Raw genomic sequence first — 21,337 nt, 5'->3', positions numbered from 1 at the left:
CTCTGCTACTCACCGTCTCTTAAGCAGGACCGGGTCCTCGGGCCCCGTGCGTGCTTCAGCTGAGCTCGGAGGCCGACGCTCGCAGCGCCAAAGCCTTAGAGGCATTACTGGCACCGAGCCCACCCACCGTGGCCTCCATTAGGGCTGTGAGCATCCCCGGTTAGAGCAGGACAGGAACGCAGGGTGGACATCCCCGGTGAACCTCAACCCTGTGGACTCTGCCCCACCACTGTCACTTCCTGCCTGGCCCTAGCTTAGGGCTACTGCCTGCACCTCTCAGGACTTCTGGCCTTGTCTTGCATTAGGATTGCTGCCGGCACCTGCTCTCAGGGAAACAGTGTTGGCAGCAGCGCTGTGAGGGCTGGTATACCTGTACTCTGACTTGTATCCTAGGCTGTACCCCCGATTTTCACTGTGTGTTCTCTAGACCTCGAGTCCTTTACTTCTCAAGCCCTCCTTCAGCCTCTGTGTGCCACTGTAAACTCCCCCTGCTGAACCCTACTAACCCTACGCCTTGCAACTGGCATTGCTCCTAATCAGGACACTCCTGGGCCAGGAATCCCCTGCTGCAGCCTAACCCTGTGGACTCTAAAAGAAGGCCAATAATGTGAAGCTCCCTAGAACATGGAGATGGGTCAGAACTGCCCCGCCCAGCAAAGGCTCTGGTGATGCTGAGGAGAAACCCTCACCCTTTACTTTTGAAGGGACCACCCCACTAGGGCCTTCTCTTCTAAGGTAACTTTAAATCACCTCCCGGGACTGAAAAGGTTTTTTCCCTTCTCCTGACCACCAGCCCCAACACTTAGCTTTTGGAACACGAGTGGAACGTCCGTCCTCGACAGAAATGAACATGTCGGCACCGCAGACGTCGACGTGTTCTCAGCATCCGCTTTGGGGCTGCCATATCCAGACTTTGTCTCCGCACCTCCTCGCGCTACCTAGGATCACAAAACAGGAAATGTGACTATCCCCCTCCAGAAGAGTAATCCCCAGGGCTCCTCTGCACCGCTGCCCCAGCTCCCCCTCAGATCTTCACTCCGCTCCAGAGGCTGACAGGAGTGGACCCAGCAAAAGGAAAAAGTAAATGCTGAGCACATCGCTCACCTATGGGTCACCCTGCCTAAAGGGCAACTCACCGGCTCTCTCTATTCCTTAGCACGCCTGGGACAGCAGTGGCACCTGCAAAGAAACAAAAGAAGCAAAAAATCATGCTGAGTTACTGTGAAACAGCAACCTCCCCAGTCTGACTGAAGCATGCCACAAGTATACCTTAATGCTGCACCCATCTGGCCTCTGGGGCCAGCACATCTGGCAAGGGGACAACCTAAAGTTAAAAAAAAAAAAGAACAGTGAATGCTTAGAGTTGCACCAGCAAGTGAGACTTGAACAATAGCAACTGCTTCTGTCCACCAGTCACTGCTCACCTGGCCCACGTCAGCTTGACTGCTGAGATCCAGCTCCACCTCTGGGAATTCCTTGCTGTCACCAGACTGCTGTCTCTTAGTCAGGTACCATAGAGAAAACCAAATGCTGATGTACAATCTCAGCAGATCTGTTGGCCGGTCAGTGAGGGGGTCTCCCTGTAATACCAGTGGACCACCTAAAACACACAAACAATAATGGAGGCTTACAGCTGCACCAGAAACACCACTACCCTGACCACACAAATACATGAATACTAGAAAAGAAAAAACAAAAAATAATGCAGCAAAAAAAGCCAACTCTTATTACTATAAGTCCAACTACCAAATATAATAAAAATAACCCCCATGTCCAATCCCCTCAAAAAACCTTCAAAATATATACCTGCAACCCCCTCAATCCTAAAACTAAAAGATCCATTCAACTATAAACAGCATCTCCCAAATTTTCCATAATTATAGAACACACACTAAAACCAAACAAGCTAAATAAATAAATCCCTGTAATACAATAAACAATAATTGAATTATAAATATTAGAAAACCCTAATAAATTAGCTACATCACACTACCCCAAACCCATCAAAACAAATACTACACACTCACCATAATAAAAACCACCACCAAATAAATAAAAACCTCCTTTACATCTCACACTACAGCCAATTACACCATTGTAAACCTTAGAAAACACACCCTCAAAAAACACTGTATCTCACCAAAAACAATTCAACAAAACTCAGTTCAAAAATACTCTGACCGACATGTAAACTACAAAACCTAACACGAAAAAGAAACCATATCTCTCACCATACACCATCTACAAACAAGATAAAGCTACACAATAAATCATTCAAAGCCACTAAACAGAAAAAATAGCCCTACCCAACCTGAATCCCTGCATATCACACACAAAACCCCAATAACACCTATCAGAAGTCTAGCAAAAAAAGCTACTTAAATTAATTCTACCTCAAATACAAACAACCCCCCCAACAAAGTCATCCTCACTCAAAAACCAAATTACACATAACATCAAAAATCAGACAAAACACTACACACCACCCAAGAGCATAATACTTAATAAAAACCACATAGAAATACCACAACTCATTAAAAATCCAGGTGGAAAGAAGTTTTCTCCAGTTTGAATACTGACAACCACAGAAGAAGAGTTTCTTCAATGAATTTGAACTCCTTTTCTCTCCATAACTCCTTTTATTTCCTGGGAGCACCACAGAGAAATTAGTAAGACAAAGCTGCAAAGAAAAAAAATCTCCCCTACAAACCCATGCTGGCTTACCTGCTACTGCTGCCCGGCACAAAGAAACCCCCCACACCCACGTGCTCCTGCAGGCGCTGTAAGCTTTCCCACCACCGCAGAAACCACGCTGAGCTCCTCACAGCCCGATGCCAAAGTGAACTCGGGCTCCTCTATTAAACCGCCCCCGGCTAGAACCGGCCCCTCATTATCCTTTACAGCTCACACTTGTGGCGGCTCTGCTGCCCTCCTCATCCTGACGGTCACACCTGGGGCTGCTCTGTCCCCTCACCATCCTGTGACAGCTCTCACCTGCAGCTGCTGCCAGTCCGAGTGTCGGGGCACGGGAAGAGGGGACTCGTGCTCATCCCCGGAGAATTCGTTGTCCGCACCTGACGCGCTGGGGCACCGGGCTTTCCTTGATAGGGATAACGACCCCTCTTCTCCTGCATGTGCCCAAGGCTGAAACTGGGATTCCACCTCCTAAATTCCGTATGTGTGAGGGTCATAATCCCCAAGGAAATCCCCCTGCAATCGTTACCCTCCATTTACAGTTTTTCCTTTGGAATCGTCACTAACTTGTCTTTCTGTGCAAGGGTTCCAAACGTCCATTGGGAGTTCAGTAACCGGGTTGGCTTGTTTATAACTTGGCTGACAATCCCAGGCTAAATCCAAACACCCAGAGATACAGGGAAATATGGAGACAGTTTATAAATATTGCCCACCCCTTACCCTGAATTCTTCATCGCACATCCTCGGAGCAGATTTACTCCATCCTTTCTTCCCAGCAGCACCTCTCCAGCACAAATCTCACTTCTCACACCTGTTTCTTCCCACAAACCAAACAGAAATCTACTACAGGGCGAGGCGGGGAGGGGCGAGGCCGGTCTCGGGGCAGAGCCCCCGGGCCCTCAGGGCGGGCCGGGGGGACCGGAGCAGAGCCCGGGCCGGGTTGGAGCCGGAGCCGGTCTGAGGGCGGAGGCCCCGGGCCCTCAGCGCGGGCCGGGGGGCGGGGGTGGTTCCCGGGGCCCGCTGTCCAATCAGCACTGCCGATGCCTCAGCGAGCCCGCCAATCGCAGGGATTCAAAAGGGTGGCGGAAGTAGCTGCTGCTCTATGGGGTCGGTGTGGCACGCCCCGGTGGGGTACCGGCGCCGTGCACTTGGGACCCGCCCCGCGCCCCTGAAGCCGCGCCCCCGGTACTGCCCGGCCCCGGCTGCCTCCGGGCCCCGCCTCACAGAGCCCCGGCTCCGCCTCGGCTCCGCCCCGGCTCCGCCCCGAGCCCGCCCCGGCTCCGCCCCGAGCCCGCCCCGGCTCCGCCCCGAGTTCGCCCCGGCTCCGCCCCGAGCCCGCCCCGGCTCCGCCCCGAGTTCGCCCCAAGCCCGCCCCGAGCCCGCCCCGGCTCCGCCCCGAGTTCGCCCCGGCTCCGCCCCGAGCCCGCCCCGGCTCCGCCCCGAGCCCGCCCCGGCTCCGCCCCGGCTCCGCCCCGAGCCCGCCCCGAGCCCGCCCCGGCTCCGCCTCGGCTCCGCCCCGAGCCCGCCCCGGCGCCCCGCGCTGCCCGGGATGGGGGCGGGACCATCGCCCGCGGCCCCGCCCCGCCCCTCGAAGCTGAGCCGAGCCGAGGTTGCTCGCGGCCCTGCGCGGAGCCAGGCGGGGCCGGGAATGGGACCGGCCGTTCTGGTTCGGGTCCTGTCAGTGTCGGCTGCGGCTCCCGAGCGGTGCGGCCCCCCCCGGCGGGCGGGCTGTGGGTCTCGGGGCCGGAGGACCAGGGTGGCGTTGCGGTCGGGATCGGGACCGGGATCGCTGCGGGCGGCAGGAGCCGCTCCTGCTCCGCCTGCAGCCGGAGCTGCGCTGGGGTCCTGGCGGGGCTCTGGGCACGGGAGGACGGCGGCGGCGATTTCCTCGTGCTGAGCGGGACCGGCCGGGGCGCGGGGACCCCCCGTGCCGGCCCCAGGACCCCCCAAACCCCACCGCTCCCCGCGGTGCTGGGGAATTTTTTTTCAGGACAGGCAGAGAATTCCTTATGAGAGAACTCAGAACTCAAGGATACGGGGTCGGAGGGGAGAGGAGAGATTCTGGTATAAATTCAAAACGCATTGGGAAAAATAAATCTATGCAACAGATCATTTCCTCTCCCAGACTGGCTTCTGTGTGATCGTCTGTGATTCCAACTGCTACGATGGGCTTTTCGACCCGTGTGGCTACAATGTCCTGCCAGGTTCTAAGCACGCCAGAAAATAACGGGAGAGCTCTCTGGATCAGGCAGTTGAGCCCCTTAGTAGTGTCCCAAAGGTCCAGCAGTGCCCAGCATCTCTGACTGGAATTTGAGGGGTCCCAGCACGGGACCCTCAAACCTTTGAGCACAGAGCCTCCAGGCACCGCTTATTTCTTCTGAGATTTGATTCAAGAAGACCATTTTTCAGAACCTGACATGAGATTGGCAACTAAGTTTCATTTTACAACTCTTCCCCTTTTTAAACTGTGTTTCCTCAAAGCTTCCCAATTGTGCTAAGCTTAGAATTCACCCCAAGGAAGACCTGAAAAATGCCTTGCCATTTCCTTTCCTCCTCCCTCAAGCTCCATCAGGCTGGCAGAAGGCATTAGTACTGTTTCCAGAGCAGTTGGCCTCACTTGTACTGTTGGTCTGTAATGGCTGCAACAAAATACGCCCTCCTGGAAGCAGTTCAGCACTTACTGATCACTCCTTTGTTTTGGCACTTCCCAGCCAGGGCCTGCGGGGCCTCCTGCAGATGCAGGTCTTCGCTGACAAGGCTCCACTTGTGCAGCAGGAGCAGCAGCTCCCTGAAATTTTAGAAAATATTAGAAAAATACAGGCAAAAATCTCACCTCTGTCCTCCCCTAAGAACATCCCCAGGACATCATCCCAGTTTTTCCCAGCTAGGAGCTGCAAGGAATTCAGGCAGGGGAAATGACATCAGGGAACAGCTTTGTAAATTCAAAGGCAGAAAGAGAAGATCCACCAGCAAAGGGCAGGAAAGGGGAAAGGTTTCCGAAAACATTTCTGCAGTCTAATTAATAATTATTTCTGCTTCCCCAGCGAGAAGAACACAGATTCACAGCCATTCAGGCCTGACAGTCCCCTGCAGCCAGAGCTCAGCACACATCCACAGAAGCAAGACCAGCATCTGAAAGAAAAAAAAAAAAAACAAAACAATCAAACCGGAAGGAAAAGGTGATCTCTTTGGCTTCAAAGTTATTTCAAGTTCTTAAAGCCCAACACAGCTGATAGGAGAAACAGAGCCAGGGCTCCTGGCAGACAGAGGGTGTTTTCCCCCCGAGGGGATTGCAGAGGAATTGTCTGGGACTTGGACTGTCCCTCGGGGTGACACCAGTTGCTGTGACTTCTATCATTCCATATGTTTGACTCCCAAAACTTCCCAGCCCAGGGGCTTGAGCTGACAGGGCAGCACAAAGATTGTTCTCTGTGTGGTGCCCAGATTTGGGGTTCACTGTCACCTTTGCTAGTTTAGATGAATTATACCCACGGCCCCGAATTCCCTGCTCAGTTCCCGCTGCAATAACCTCACAGTGCCTCACGGAGCACGGATATTCCCACGCAGAGCTGCTGCTTGAATGCCAGACGTGTCAGGAACCAGCAGAGCTTCCAAGGAAGCTCAGCAGGATGGGGACAGGATAGGTTTCTATTCCATAGATTTGGTTAATTATAACCCTCACCCCCTGGGGGTCACCTGTCAGATTTCCCTGGAATTCAGCCACCCCCCTGAGCTCGGGCTCCAGGTGATGTTTCAGAGCAGGAGAAGGCACTGGCCGGCCTGTGCTGAGGCAGCGCCTGTGCCCTCGGGAGGACACAGCTCCCTGCAGGAGCTCAGCTCCTTTCCGAGCCCCAGCAGTGGCCTCTGCAAGTGCCTTTCCCTCAGGCAAGGGACGCCCATCCCTGCCTTCAGCACGCCTCCAGTGGGACCCACCTGCAAAAGCTTTCTATCACTTCTGCACTCCGGCCGGCTCCCTGGAAAAGTCCAGACTTCATCCAAACGAAACTCCATCCCACTCAAACCTTTGATTTTGAGGCATCTCCGAGGGCCGTTGCTCTGGATTTAATTTCTGTGAGGGAGGAGCGCCTTGGCTTTAATGCTGCCGACGGGTGATGTCCTCAGGCTGAAAGGGAGGGGATTTGGGGTGGCCAGGACATCCCTGGCAACTGTGTGGGAGCTCCGGGAGGTGGGAATTGCTATCTGAGCCCCTCTGCAGACAGCCCGAGCCGCCGTTCCCAGGCAATGCCAGCTGTTCCCTGGGGAGCTCTTGGGCTGTGGGTGCCTCTGTCCGGGCTGCAGCATCTCCCCGTGCCCGGCGGGAGCAGCCCCTGGCCGAGGAGCCGCGGCAGCCCCGGGGCCGTGTCCGTGCCGGGGCCATGTCCGTGCCAGCCCCGAGCCCGGCCCCCGGCCCTGCATTTGGCCGCCGCTGCCACGGGCGGGGCCCCGCAGGCACAGCTCCTCCCTGCACATCATCCCAGGGCTGCTGGCCCCGCTGGGGCTGCCGGCCTCCTTCCTCCCTGCGCCTCCGGGCACCCGGGACACCTGCAGGAAACCCCGAGGGACACTGCAGGCGGCACGGGGGGCCACCGAGGCCTCCGGCCAGAAAAGCAGCCCCGGCCTCAGCAGCTGCCATCATTTTGGCCCGGCAACACTCACCTGCAGGAAACGCCCCTGTGCGGGTGGGACCGGCCCTGCCTCTCTGCAGAGCTTTGGCCGTGGAAGAAGGGAAGCCTCAGGACTTGTCCTGCTCCTTTCCGCCCGGAAAGAGACTTTGTGTGAGTACTTTTACGGCAGCTGCTGGGTAAATCCTGGAAAGGACAGGAAATCAGCGTCACTGGAAGAGCTTTGTGCTATCGTGAGCTGCCAGCCACTTCTGCCCTCGAGCCATTCCAGGGGCTGGTGTGTGAAGCAGCTTTGGCAGAGAAGGCGGCACTGCACTTACCTTAGTGGGGCCAAGCGTTGCCATCCTATGGAGGTCCATCCCCATAATGCAGAGATTGGTTCAGCTGCTTGGAGCAGAGTCCGGGTAATGCCAAGGTGCTGAGTTCGATTCTCAAACGGTCCGTCTGCTTGAGAGTCAGATTTTAGGATCCCTCTCAGCCTCAGTATATCCTGTGACCTGGAAATAAGAGAAAAATTCTCGGCTGAGTTTTAATGAAACAGCTTTTGCCATTGCAGGGTGTGAGCTGCACTCGGCGATTTTCGGCCGCGACGAGCCCCACGAGCCTTCCGCCCTTCCTTGCCGCCATCTTGGTTGCGTCTGAGGCCACTTCCGGTCCCGCCGGCATCTTTTTTGCGGCTCGACATAGGCCCCGGCAGGTGTTTACACAGACGCCTGACTAAATCCACGAATTTAAAAGCAAACGCGGCGCGGCTGAGCACACGGCCGGTGTCCCCACACCTGGAGACGCCGCGGAAAATTGCGCCCGGGCGGCGCCGTAGTCGGGGTTTTTGTGCAGGCATCTGGGTAAACGCCTATAGGGTCCTTATTTTTTCCCGCCCTTTTGGCCGCCCTTTTTGGAAGGTCGGGCGCCTCGCGCCTGGGCGCCATTTTGTGAGGGGCGTCGCGTGACTTCCGCTTTTCATTGCCGCCATCTTTGTTGTGGCTGAGGCCACTTCCGTCCCGGTCGCCATGTTCTTTGCGGCTCGGCATAGGCCCCCGGCAGGTGTTTACACAGACGCCTGACTAAATCCACGAATTTAAAAGCAAACGCGGCGCGGCTGAGCACACGGCCCGTGTCCCCACACCTGGAGACGCCGCGGAAAATTGCGCCCCGGCGGCGCCGTAGTCGGGGTTTTTGTGCAGGCATCTGGGTAAACGCCTATAGGGTCCTTATTTTTTCCCGCCCTTTTGGCCGCCCTTTTTGGAAGGTCGGGCGCCTCGCGCCTGGGCGCCATTTTGTGAGGGGCGTCGCGTGACTTCCGCTTTTCATTGCCGCCATCTTTGTTGTGGCTGAGGCCACTTCCGTCCCGGCCGCCATGTTCTTGGCGGCTCGGCATAGGCCCCCGGCAGGTGTTTACACAGTCGCCTGACTAAATCCACGAATTCGAACGCAATCGCGGCGCGACTCAGCACACGGCCCGTGTCGGCACACCTGGAAACGCCGCGGAAAATTGCGTCCCGGCGGCGCCGTAGTCGGGGTTTCGTGCAGGCATCTGGCTAAACGCCTATAGGGTCCTTATTTTTTCCCGCCCTTTTGGCCGCCCATTTTGGAAGGTCAGCCGCCTCCCGCCTCGGCGCCATTTTGTGAGGGGCGTCGCGTGACTTCCGCTTTTGCTTGCCGCCATCTTTGTTGCGGCTGAGGCCACTTCCGTCCCGGCCGCCATGTTCTTTGCGGCTCGGCATAGGCCCCCGGCAGGTGTTTACACAGACGCCTGACTAAATCCACGAATCCGAACGCGGACGCGGCGCGACTGAGCACACGGCCGGTGTCCGCACACCTGGAAACGCCGCGGAAAATTGCGCGCGGGCGGCGCCGTAGTCGGGGTTTTTGTGCAGGCGTCTGGGTAAACGCCTATAGGGTCCTTATTTTTCCCCGCCCTTTTGGCCGCCTTTTTTAGAAGGTCAGGCGCCTCGCTTCTCGCCGCCATCTTGGTAGTGGAACCCACTAAAATTCCCCCTCGGCTGCTCGCACAGGCGCCTGACTCAATGGACTGCCGCCCGCGGCGCCGCTGCGCCCCCATCCCGTGTCCGCACACCCGAAAACGCCGCGGAAAATCGCGCCCGGACGGCTCCGGGGTCCGGGTGGCGCGCGCAGGCAGCCGGCTGCCACGCGCCCGGGCTCCTTGCCTTTTTCCCTCCCTTTCGGCCCCGAGCTGCGGGCGGGCGGGCGGCAGCGCCGCCCCCGAGCTCACAATGCGGGGCTGCCACGCGCGTCGGGGACGGGCGGGGGGGACAGCTGCACTACCGCTCTTTGCCCACAGGGTGGCAGCATTGCCGCACAGATCAGGCGGGACGGGCGGGAGGGACAGCTGCACTACCGCTCTTTGCCCACACGGTGGCAGCACTGCCGCACAGATCAGGCGGGACGGGCGGGGGGGGGGGGACAGCTGCACTACCGCTCTTTGCCCACAGGGTGGCAGCATTGCCGCACGGCTCCCCATAAATCCTCCAAAAAATCCCCCAAATATCCTACTAAAAATCCCCAAAAACTTCCCCAAAATCCCCCCCAAAATTCCCCAAAATTTCCTCCCAAAAATCCACCACAAAATCCACGAAATCCCCACAAAAATCTCCTCAAAAATCCTCCCAAATATTCCTGCAAAATTCCCCAAATATCCACAAAAAATCCTCTCAAAAATCCCCAAATATCGCCCCAAAAATCCCCGAAAATATCCTCCCAAAAATCCCCCCCAAAATCCCCCAAAAATCCCCCCCAAAATTCTCCAAACATGCTGCAAAATATCATCCAAAAATCAAAAAAAAATCCTCCCCCAAATTCCCCCTAAATCCCCCAAGAATCCCCCCAAAATCCTCCCTAAAAATCCACGGAAAGATCCTCGAAAAACACCCCCCGGGAATCCCCAAAAATATCCCCAAATTCGCCCCAAAAATCCAATCAAAATCCCCCAAAAATCCTCCCCAAAAAATTCCTAAAAATCCCCCTAAAAATCTCCCCTAAAATTCCCCAAAATTCCCCCCCAAAACACCTCCAAAAATCCCCCCCAAAAATCCTCCAAAAAATCCCGCCAGGTTCCCCCAAAAATCCTCCCAAAAACCTCCCAAAATTACACCAAAAATGCCCCCAAAAATCCCCCAAAAATCCTGCCAAAACTCCCCCAAAAATCCCCGAAAAATCCCCCTAAAATCCATAAAAATCCCCCCAAAAATCCCCAAAAAAATCCTCCCAAAATTCCTGCAAAATTCCCCAAATATCCACAAAAAATCATCCCAAAAATTGCCCCTAAAATCATCAAAAAATCTCGCAAAATTCCCCAAAAATCCTCCCAAAAATCCCGCAAAACCCCCCCAACATCTCCCCGAAAAAGCCTCCAAAAATCCACAAATATACCTCCACACTCCCACAAACTCCCCCCAAAAATCCCCAAAGAAATTCCCCTATAATCCAGAAAAATGCCCCCAAATCCTGTCGTTTTCTTCAATCCGTGTTTATTTGGTCACATTTGAAATGATGGTTCAAACCAGACGAATTCCTTCCCCTAACACATCACAAACACAGTTCATTAGAATTCAAGGAGCCTGGTTTCCTAAGGGGTCCAATTCCCATCTCCATTCCAATCCCATTGGTGTATTTTCTCTTTCTCTGCTGTATGTCTGCTGGGGGGGCCGGGGGGTCGTGGGGGCTTTATTTGGGGGGGTTTTTCCATTCGCTTCCCCTAAGCCCAACCCAAAATTCAACAAAAGCAGCTCTGCCCTCGGCAAGGCAGGAAAGAACCAGCCCCGTGTCCAAGGAACAGCAATCAAGCCGGCATTCAGCTTTTAATGGCATTCATGGAACTGAAAACGCAGCGAATTGAACTTCACAAAGAGATGAATCCAGGCAATTAAACAAACACTTGGCAAGTTTTCCTGGGAGTTCCCAAAACTCTGCAGACACGGTGCTGAACAATTCCTCATTTACTAACGTGAATTGGGTCCCTTTCCTTGGAAATGTGCCCCACCACGTCCAAAACTTCCAGTTCGGATGGAAAATTGGCACTGGCTAGAAACGTTCCCTTCCTAAAATCAGAGAGAGGAAAACCATCAAATAAAAGGAAGGAATAACACCTACATCCCAACTTGCCTGAAGACAAGCTCAGCAATTTCTAACGTGGAAAACTTTCCCGACAGCCAGGAAACCGGTGGGGTTCGTGGAACGACGATTTCAAATCTGCTGCCTCTGCTCTCATTTTCAAGGGAAGGGAGAATTTAAAAGGTCAAGCCACTCCTATCCCATAGGAATGGACCGAATAATCCCTCTATTTTGTGGGAGTAACAATGCAAAGAAACTCCAATCTTACTTGGATTTGACACCGGAAACCCTCAGCAGAGTTGGCAAGTTTCAGTGGAACAAAAGAGCCACAATTCCTGCAATAACCAAAATTCACCTTGGCAAAAAGAGGAGGAGGAGGAGGAGGACGAGGACGAGGACGAGGAGGAGGAGACCAGGAACACACTCCGGCTGACAGCAAGGATTTCTTGGAAAAGGCAGGAAATCAAAGGGACAGTCTGTGTCCAGTTCTGGCCAGGTAATTACCCAGGAGTCAGAGAGAAAAGTGGGAACCTTGGACTGGGATGAGGCCTTCCAGTGGCTTCACTTCCTACTGGCTCTCTCCTCTTTTTGCCAACTACCTGCAAGAGGAAAAACAACAGGAGTCAAGTTCAAACACGGACAGGATGTGCTGGCTTCAGGCAGACTGCAGTGCACCTCGCAGAAATCACTGAAAGGCGTGAAAGGAACCAAGGGAACTTAAAGAAGAGCTGCCACCTCCAAGGGCTCTCCAAGGCAGGCTCAGAACCCTTACCAACGATTGGCTTTAATACAGCAACTCACACAAAGTCACCAACACCACACGGACACAGCACCGTTCTTTTGGAGTGGAGTTCTAGAGAAATACGGAAGAACGGAAAAGCCTTCCTAAACCCGGAAACTCTTTGAAGAGATAGACGGGGCACAGCTGCTGACAAAGCCTTGGGATTCAGGGGGGAAAACCCCAAGTTTTCAGTCTTTAGCATCTTCCACTCTGCCATCGTTGACAGCAAACACGGATTCAGCCTCAGGGAGACGCGGAGAACTCCGAGATTTTGCAGATCCTGCCCTCACCTCTCGCCCCATATTTTTCCTTTCTTCCAAAACGATGACAACAAGAAAAGTCAACTATTGCAGTTTTGCTTGCTTGATGTGTTTTTTGGTTTTACTTACACGTGACTTTCAGATCCCCATCCACACTCAGAATCATTCAAACCTTCGAGCACAGAGCCTCCAGGCACCGCTTATTTCTTCTGAGATTTGATTCAAGAAGACCATTTTTCAGAACCTGACATGAGATTGGCAACTAAGTTTCATTTTACAACTCTTCCCCTTTTTAAACTGTGTTTCCTCAAAGCTTCCCAATTGTGCTAAGCTTAGAATTCACCCCAAGGAAGACCTGAAAAATGCCTTGCCATTTCCTTTCCTCCTCCCTCAAGCTCCATCAGGCTGGCAGAAGGCATTAGTACTGTTTCCAGAGCAGTTGGCCTCACTTGTACTGTTGGTCTGTAACGGCTGCAACAAAATACGCCCTCCTGGAAGCAGTTCAGCACTTACTGATCACTCCTTTGTTTTGGCACTTCCCAGCCAGGGCCTGCGGGGCCTCCTGCAGATGCAGGTCTTCGCTGACAAGGCTCCACTTGTGCAGCAGGAGCAGCAGGAGCAGCAGCAGGAGCAGCAGGAGCAGCAGGAGCAGCAGGAGCAGGAGCAGCAGGAGCAGCAGGAGCAGCAGCTCCCTGCTGGAGAGGACGCTGTCGTTCACCTCATCCCCCTAAAAGCCTCAGCAGCAACAGCACGGTGTTCCTGCACAGAGCTGAGGGGGCCGAAGAACTCGGTCAGCCTGGCCAGATCTACGTTAGTCCTGCCAAAAGGAAACACAAGTGCCACGTGTTTTCCTGCGTGCTAATTAATGAGTACAGTTTCTAAGCCTTACTGTGGCAAGGGCCAGAAATGAAGGACCTAGGACTTGACAGCAGCTGTGCATCACACTTTACTTTCTTTCCCCATGTCTTCAAACACCTAAATCCTCCTGTCAGAGAAATCTCGTCCAAATTCACTACTCGACACGCAAACTGAAGGCGAAAAAAGCCATTCATCAACCAGAGACAAAGAAATCCTCCTGGCCTTAATAAAGGTCAAACTGGACAGAGGATGAAATGCAAACTGACCAAAACAAAAAACAAAACAAAGACTTACCCAATATGTTTGATGAAGGTGGCCAAAACATACAGAAACTCATTTACAAGCTGAATAGGGAGGAGGGATTGATTCTTGTTTTGTCTCTTCTCCTGGGATTGATTCTTGTTTTGTCTCTTTTCTTAGCCACAGAGTACGGAGTAAGGAAGTCATCTGACTGATCCCCTTGCTTTTCAGAAACCTGAGAAACAAAACAAAACAAAACGAAATTATCAAGCCCAACGAAACCAACCAACCAACAAGAAAACAAAACAGAGAACCACTTTGGGAAGGCAGATCCTCGCCGGCAGCTGGTCCATCACCTACACAGGGGACCCTATTCCAGGGCACTTTTGGGGCACCTGCCTGAGCCTGTCAGGGCGCTCTGCGCAGAAGAGATTTCTGCCGGATGCAAACGTACCTGAGGGAGAGGCAAGGGGGGAGGAATGTTCTAGACAGCTCAAAGCCATTGCTGTGCCACTTCCCGTGCGGCAGGTCCCGTGACAGGACGGGATCTGAGGCTGTTTGAAACTCAAAAGGTAGAGACACCGATTCCAGGTGCCAGTTGGCTTTCTCAGTTTTTCCAGCAAGTGTTTTCCAAATCACGAAGCCCCCCCAGCATCATCCCCCTCCTATCACAACCTGAAAGCATCTCGATTCTGTTTTCGAAACCCCAAGGGACACCTCAGAGTTCAGCGAGTTCTGCCCGTCCGGCCCTCGGTGCCCCCGCCTCCCTGCCTGTCACCCTTCTTTTCATACTCACTCACACAGTTATTCTACCGTGGGCAGCAAAATTGTTCCCGTTTCTCCTGTACTTCTCTGCTCACCTTTGCTCTCAGCTGTGCGGGACCCACGGGAGGAGGCCGTGATCCCGGATCAGCTCACAGGCAGCTTTGCTGGCACGGGCAGCGCTTTGGAATATCTCCAGAATACCGCTCTGAAACAGAAAATAGGACCTGTTCTTCTACGGTCAAGATCGAACGATCGAACTCAGAATTAGCAATCGGACCGGCATCTGATCAGCTTCAAGGTGACACGAACACCAGCTGCTCTCAGCGACTCCAGGGAAGGAAAGACGCTCTCCGTTCAAAGCTACTCTCACGAGGAGTCTTCAGGCAGTGAGAGGATTTTGTTCTTTTGTCCAAGGCTTCGATACCCGAACCGCTCAGGGCGGACGCTGCCGAAGCCGAGAGCTCCCGGCACGTGAGCTTCCCTCCCGCTGAAGCGCAGTTCAGGTAACAAACGTGCTGCCTGTGGATGGAGACCCCCGAAAGAGAAAAGGCCCTGACAGCAGGCACAAAGGCACGGTGCCCACGTGAGGCTCCGTGATGGCAGCAACCTGTTCCAGTTTCAGGGGACAAGGCTGCGACCGGTTTGGACACAAGCAATTATCTCCCCCTCCACACGGACACAAAATCAACAAGGAACAGGTTTTCAAGAAGGCAAAGGCAGAGTCAGCTGCTCCTTTTTGCTTTGGCCTTGAGATCTCAAAGCCATGCAGACTTCTGTACTTTGGGGTTTTTTGGTGCTTTCTTTCCAAATTCTTACCTGGGAGCGAGCCCTCATCACACAAGAGACTGTTGAAAAGGAGAGAATGACCTCAAAAATCCTCTGGCAGTCATAAAGCCCACAGCAACGTTTGCCACGAAGCCCTTCCCCAGGACATCTGAGGATCCACTCGCAGGCTCTGCTTTGTACTGGAAGGCACAGAAATACCATCATCAGACATTTAGACGTTGCCAAAGAATACCTGCTCCTAAGAGCACAAAACTCTGGTTCCCTGGGAGTGCCAGCTCAGGCCTGACCACAGCTTCTTCTGGACCTGTCCATTTCCATTCCTATCGAATTTCATCCCTAACATCCATCAGGAACAGTCAGCCTGCAGCCCAAACATGCAGTGCAAATGGAATCGTAGAGGTTGCCGTTCCCAAGACACTTCAGTGCGACTCTAACATTACTAATCGAAACTCAGAGATGAATGTCAGCTCGCTGGGGCAGAACATTCTGTTTGTCGTGCTCGCAGAGCAATACGCAGCGCAAGTCGTTGCGCCTTAGCACTAAAAACCAACGCAGTCCCCACAGACATGGCAGTTTTAACCCCAAGAGGAAACAAAAGAAAGATGCCTCTAATTAACCACCCACGGGAGAATGAGAGTTCATTGTATTTTTATGGCTTTTTTCTATACATTTCTCAAGAATTCCTGGATCGAGAAAGCGGGACTCTTACCTCCAAATCAATACTGAAGAAAAGCTGGAAAAAACTGGTACTTTCCTCAGGTCCGAGTACTGATGTGACGGAAGGAATCTGTCTCCCTTGAGGTACATGTGCTCCTCTGTGAAGAGAAAAAGGTGGGGCATCGTGGAGGAGGACAACCTTCCCAATCCACAAGCACGGACAATAATGAATGGAAGCTGTACTGTGCAGTGTTCCAAGCTGGGAGAACAGCGCAGGAACTGCAGAAGGCCTTTGCTCTGAGGCTCAGCGTGTTGCTGGCCACCCCTCCCCTTCTCTTCCCCAGAATGAAAAGCTCAGTCAAGAGTGTCTGAGCACAAAGCAGGTGGGGAGATCACCATTCCCCAGGGCTCTGCTTTTCACCCCAGCAGTGACACACGCAGGAAGTTCCAGTACCTGGCTTCAGGATCTGCTGTGCCACACGAGCAGGGTCAGGGAGAAGGTGAACCTGAGGTGTGGCCGCCTGATTCCATTCTGCACCGCATCCCAGAGACACAGCAACTGCAAGAGCCCAGGGAGAAAAGCCTGAACTACAGCCCAGATGAACACAACAGGAGCATGGATACATGAACCAGCTTCTGGGACATTTCATAGGCCAGGCAGGTCAAATATCAGTTCTCTCAGGATTTCCGTTCCTACAAGCAAAATTCCCAAGAATTTCTAAAACACATTTCCCACTTTCTCTGTCCATGGATTGTAACAGGTGGCAACACAAAGCAGTAGAGGAGAAACAAGGGAGAGAGGATGGAAATCTTCTTTTAGCTGTCTCACCACGTGCATGCAGGTGGATGAGCGAGGCAACACCTCTCCCAGACACGTCCATGAGCTACAAGCTCTCACCTGCCAAACTGGCAACCGAGCTGAGCCTTACCTGGCTCATCTCTCGAAAGCAAGCCCCTTCCAGATGGGGTCATAAGGAAGCCAGCCGCTCTCATGTTGGAATCATGGCTGCTTAGGGCAGCTACTGTAAGACCCAGGGCGAGGAAACGGCCTCCCGTGATCCCAGGGCAAATCAGGCCAAATATTGGGAAGTCTGATGGTGGGAGGGCTGTCCAGCCCTGGCACAGCTGCCCAGGGCAGTGGTGGAGGCCCCGTCTCTGGAGGGATCAAAAGCTATGCGGACGTGGCACCTGGGGACATGGGACAGGGTGGCACCGGGGGAATGGTTGGCACTGCCATCTCAGAGGGCTCCTCCGACCTGAAGGTTGCCTGGCAAGCCCAGGATGCCAGGAGCCAGCAGCCATTTCTCTTGGATTTCCTGCCTACAGGCATTTTAAGCCTGCTTGGCTTCACAGGTGGTTTTATGCCAAGGGCATTGCCATCATTTCTGATCTTAATTCAAGGTTTGGAAAGCTGATTTTTATGAGAACTGGTCCATTTCTTTTGATAAGCCTTAACTTGAGAGTTTCTCTGCGCACCAAAATCAGGGGGTGAACCCAACGTGGCCCCAAAGGGCTGTGAGATCCCAGCTATCCAAGGCCCAATTCTCTTGGGATTGGTTTCTTGAACCTTTTCAGGGTTCATTTAGCGAACTTAAGGGTTTGGTATAATTTCATGATGAAAACAACCAGAAACCTGTGAAAAAGAAACTGAACGAAAGCCGGCTAAAAGCATCCCCTGCTGATGACTCATTAAAACAACTCGTTCAAAAGGAGGCAGGATTGATTCAATCCTCACCAACCCACCTGGCTAAGGTCAGAGTTCTCTGCCCACCGAGGACACAGCATGCAGCAGGGACCTTTCTCCCGCTCTCCAGCACAGGCTGCCTCCCTCCACGGGCAGGGAACTGCAGCCACTCAGGGAACACCGACTTAGTCCTGGGCTGGCAACAGGAGAGGCACAAGGAATATTGTGAAGTCATTCCGATCTCAGCACTGTCCACGCCTGGGAGAAAGTGCTTCCCACACCATTCTTGGAATTGTCTTGTCTGTCCCTTCCAGCTTCGGAAGGTTTTCTGTGGGAGCTGGGATTCTCGGTGCGCTTCAGGAGCCGCAGGTGCCTAAAGCATTCCCCGGGGAACGTGCAGCTTCCCTTGTGCCTTTCAGTTCTTTATCCCAAACAGTCTCCCCAGTGCTCTACAACCTAGAAAGAAAAAAGCCAAAAGAAGGAAAACCAATTCATTCTGACACGACGGAGGCTTGCTTATACCAACACACTTCCAGGCAAAAAACCATTTCTGCCACTCTAACAAATCGACTTGATCTACTGCCTCAACTCGACGGTAAACTATTTAAACATTGCTTTGAAGGTAAACTATTTAAACATTGTTTCAAGAATTCCAGGCTTGGAAATCTCAGCCAGTGCTCAGCTTGGCTACTTCAAGGACATCCCCACCCAGGGCACCCAGCGCTCCCGGTCCCAAACACCACATTCGCTACAAAGCCCATGAAAACCTTGCACGCACAGACGGCACAAGGTTGCTGCGCGTCCTCTCCGGCGGCGGCAGCGGCTCCCGGGGACGTGACCAGCAGAGCCCGCTCCCAGCTGGCTCAGCCCGGACTCGGTGCAGCCCTCAGCCAGAGCTGCGGGGAGCTGACACCGTCCCCGGGAAGCCCTGCCCGGACAACCGGGGCGTCCTCCCCGCCGCCCCCGCCGAAAGCCCCGCGCTTACCTCCGCCGCGCTGAGCTTTGAGTCAGAGAGCAGCCGCTTCCTGCTGCCGGCTGCGGGACGGGCACGGCTCGGGCCGGCTCGGCCGACTTCTTCTGCCCTAAGGCTTTTGTATTTCCCTCCATTTCCCCGGGCCGGAGGGCCGCGGGGGTGGCGTGTGGGCGCGGCGGAGAGCGGCGGGAACGTGCGGAGCGAGACGGGCGGCCGGCACGGCGGGCGCGGCGGGACCTCGGCAGAGAGAGGTGCCGCCGCCGCTGCCTGCCGGCGCGGGCCCGGCTCCCGCCCCCCCGCCCGCGGCGCCGCCGAGCCCACAGCCCGTGGCCGCGCACCCGGACACGCCGCGGAAAATCGCGGCCGGGCGGCGCCGTGGTCACGGCAGGGCGAAGGCAGCCGGGCAGGCGCCCCCGCCCACCCCGTCCTTGCCGTTTTCCCGCTCTTTTTGCCGCCGTCTTTGGAAGGTCAAGCGCGTCGCGCCGAGACGCCAGCTTGGGAGGGGAAGGACGCGACTTCCGCCCTTCCTCGCCGCCATGTTGGTTGAGGGTGAAGCCACTTCCGGTCGGTCCGCCATCTTTCGTGTTGGCACTGTTCAGGCCCCCCGCGCCGGCTGCTCACCCAGTCACCTGAGTGAATAAAAAACCCGAACCCGCCCGCGGCGCCGCTGCGCCCCCATCCCGCGTCCGCACACCCGCAAACGCCGCGGAAAATCGCGCCCGGACGGCTCCGGGGTCCGGGTGGCGCGCGCAGGCAGCCGGCTGCCACGCGCCCGGGCTCCTTGCCTTTTTCCCTCCCTTTCGGCCCCGAGCTGCGGGCGGGCGGCAGCGCCGCCCCCGAGCTCACAATGCGGGGCTGCCACGCGCGTCGGGGACGGGCAGGGGGGACAGCTGCACTACCGCTCTTTGCCCACAGGGTGGCAGCATTGCCGCACAGATCACGCGGGACGGGCGGGGGGGGACAGCTGCAGTACCGCTGTTTGCCCACAGGGTGGCAGCATTGCCGCACAGATCACGCGGGACGGGCGGGGGGGACAGCTGCACTACCGCTCTTTTCCCACAGGGTGGCAGCACTGCCGCGCGGCGGCGCGGAGCGGAGCCATAAACGAACGTGCCCAGGAATGCCCTTCCGAACAGCCTCCGGAATAAATGGCCCAAAAGACCCCCGAGCACACCTGCGAGAGCCCTGCCAGCAACCAGACCGAAACAAAAAAGCCTTTCGTTCAGGCTCTATTCCAAAAATCCCCCCGAATCCCCCAAAAATTACACAAATATCCCCCAAAATTCCCCCTAAAATCCCCCCAAACTCCCCCAAATATCAACAATTCCCCCCCAAATCCCCCCGATTCCCCCCCAAAAATCCTCCCAAAAATCCCCCAAAATCCCCCCAACATTGCCCCAAAATCCACCCAAAATTCCCCAGAAATGCCCCAAAATCCCCCCCAAAATTCCTGCAAATTTCCCCAAATATCCTCCAAACATCCTCCTAAAAATCCCCCCAAAAATGCCACCAAAACTTCCCCAAATACGCCTTCCAAAATCCACAAAAAATCCCGCAAAAATCTCCCAAAATCCCCCCCCCAAACTCCCCTAAGTTCCTCCCCGAAATCCCCTAAAAATCCACAAAAAATCCCCAAAAAATCCCCGAAAAACTCCTCACAAAAATCCCAAAAAAATCCTCACAAAAATCCCGCCAAAAATCCAATCAAACCCCCACAAAATCCCCCCAAAATCCTGAAAAAATATATCCGAAAATCGCCCCCAAAATCCAGTCAAAATCCCCCCCAAAATCCCGACAAAAATCCCCACATAAAACCCCAAACACTCCCCAAAAATATCCCCAAAAATCGCCCAAAAAAACCCATCAAAATCCCCTTAAAACTCCACGGAAAAATCCCCAAAAAAATCGCCCCCAAATCACCCCAAATTTCCCCTGAAAATCCCCCCCCAAATGCCCCCATAATCGCCCTAATAATTACATAAAAATACACCCCAAATATCCTCCAAAACCCCCAAAAAGTCCCCGCAAAAATCCGCCCAAAAATCTCCCAAAATTATTAAAAAATCCACAAAAAACTCGCAAAATCCCCCCAAAAATCCTCCAAAAATTCCCCAAAATTCCCCCCAAAACAGCCCTCAAAATCCCCCCAAAAATCCTCTCAAAAATCCCTCAAAATTTCCTCCCAAAAATCCACCCCAAAATCCAGGAAATCCCCATAAAGGTCCTCCCAAAAATACCCAAAAATCGCCCCAAAAATTCTCCCCAAAATTCCCCCAAAATCAAAAAAAAATCCCTCCAAAAATCCACGAAAATACCCTCCCAAAAATCCCCTCCAAAATCCCCAAAAAATCCCCCCCAAAATTCCCCAAACATGCCGCAAAATATCCTCCAAAAATAAAAAAAAATCCCACCCAAAATTCCCCCTGAATCCCCCAAAAATCCCCCCAAAATCCTCCCCAAAAATCCACGGGAAAATCCCCGAAAAACTCCCCCCCGGAACCGCCAAAAATATCCTCAAATTCGCCCCAAAAATCCAATCAAAACCCCCCAAAAATCCTCCAAAAAAAATTCCTAAAAATCCCCCTAAAAATCTCCCCCCAAATTCGCCAAAATTCCCCCAAAACACCTCTAAAAATCCTCCCAAAAATCCCCGAAAAAATCCCCCCCCAAAATCCCCCCAAAAATCCATTCAAATTCCCCCCAAAAATCCCCCCAAATATGCCCCCAAAATCCCCCCAAAAATCATCAAAAAATCCACAAAAAATCTCGCAAAATACCCCCAAATGTCGTTCAAAAAAATCCCCCAAAATCCCCAAAAATATCCCCAAAAATCGCCCCAAAAAATCCCACCAAAAATCCTTTCAAATTCCCCAAAAAAATCCCCCCAAGTATGTCCCCAAAATCCCGCCAAATCCCCCCAAAAATTCCTGCAAAATTCCCCACATA

At 53.9% G+C, this 21,337-nt stretch overlaps 2 long non-coding RNA genes across 4 annotated transcripts; both read right to left on the bottom strand.

The window, feature by feature from the left end:
• Positions 1-17: 17 nt before the first annotated feature.
• Positions 18-2,815, bottom strand: LOC136296795 (uncharacterized). Of its 3 annotated transcripts, none has more exons than XR_010723004.1 (5): positions 2,725-2,815; positions 1,425-1,600; positions 1,270-1,324; positions 1,137-1,179; positions 18-938 (listed from the first exon to the last, which is right to left on the bottom strand). It is a non-coding gene; the product is annotated as an uncharacterized lncRNA (long non-coding RNA). The 3 variants fall into 3 exon arrangements; XR_010723005.1 differs by lacking the exon at positions 2,725-2,815 and adding an exon at positions 2,581-2,601; XR_010723003.1 differs by lacking the exon at positions 2,725-2,815 and having other exon boundaries at positions 1,425-2,473.
• Positions 2,816-13,596: 10,781 nt separating this feature from the next.
• LOC136296872 (uncharacterized) lies at positions 13,597-18,557 on the bottom strand. Its single transcript, XR_010723020.1, has 7 exons — positions 18,404-18,557; positions 17,478-17,874; positions 16,189-16,293; positions 15,787-15,892; positions 15,108-15,256; positions 14,387-14,496; positions 13,597-13,749 (listed from the first exon to the last, which is right to left on the bottom strand). It is a non-coding gene; the product is annotated as an uncharacterized lncRNA (long non-coding RNA).
• Positions 18,558-21,337: the final 2,780 nt, after the last annotated feature.

This window comes from Chamaea fasciata, unplaced genomic scaffold, assembly GCF_029207755.1.
Source record: "Chamaea fasciata isolate MVZ Bird 193981 ecotype frontalis unplaced genomic scaffold, bChaFas1.0.hap1 SCAF_14, whole genome shotgun sequence".
NCBI lineage: Eukaryota > Metazoa > Chordata > Aves > Passeriformes > Sylviidae > Chamaea > Chamaea fasciata.
Note: the sequence above shows the minus strand (reverse complement) of the source record. Positions and strands in the feature narration are given on the sequence as shown.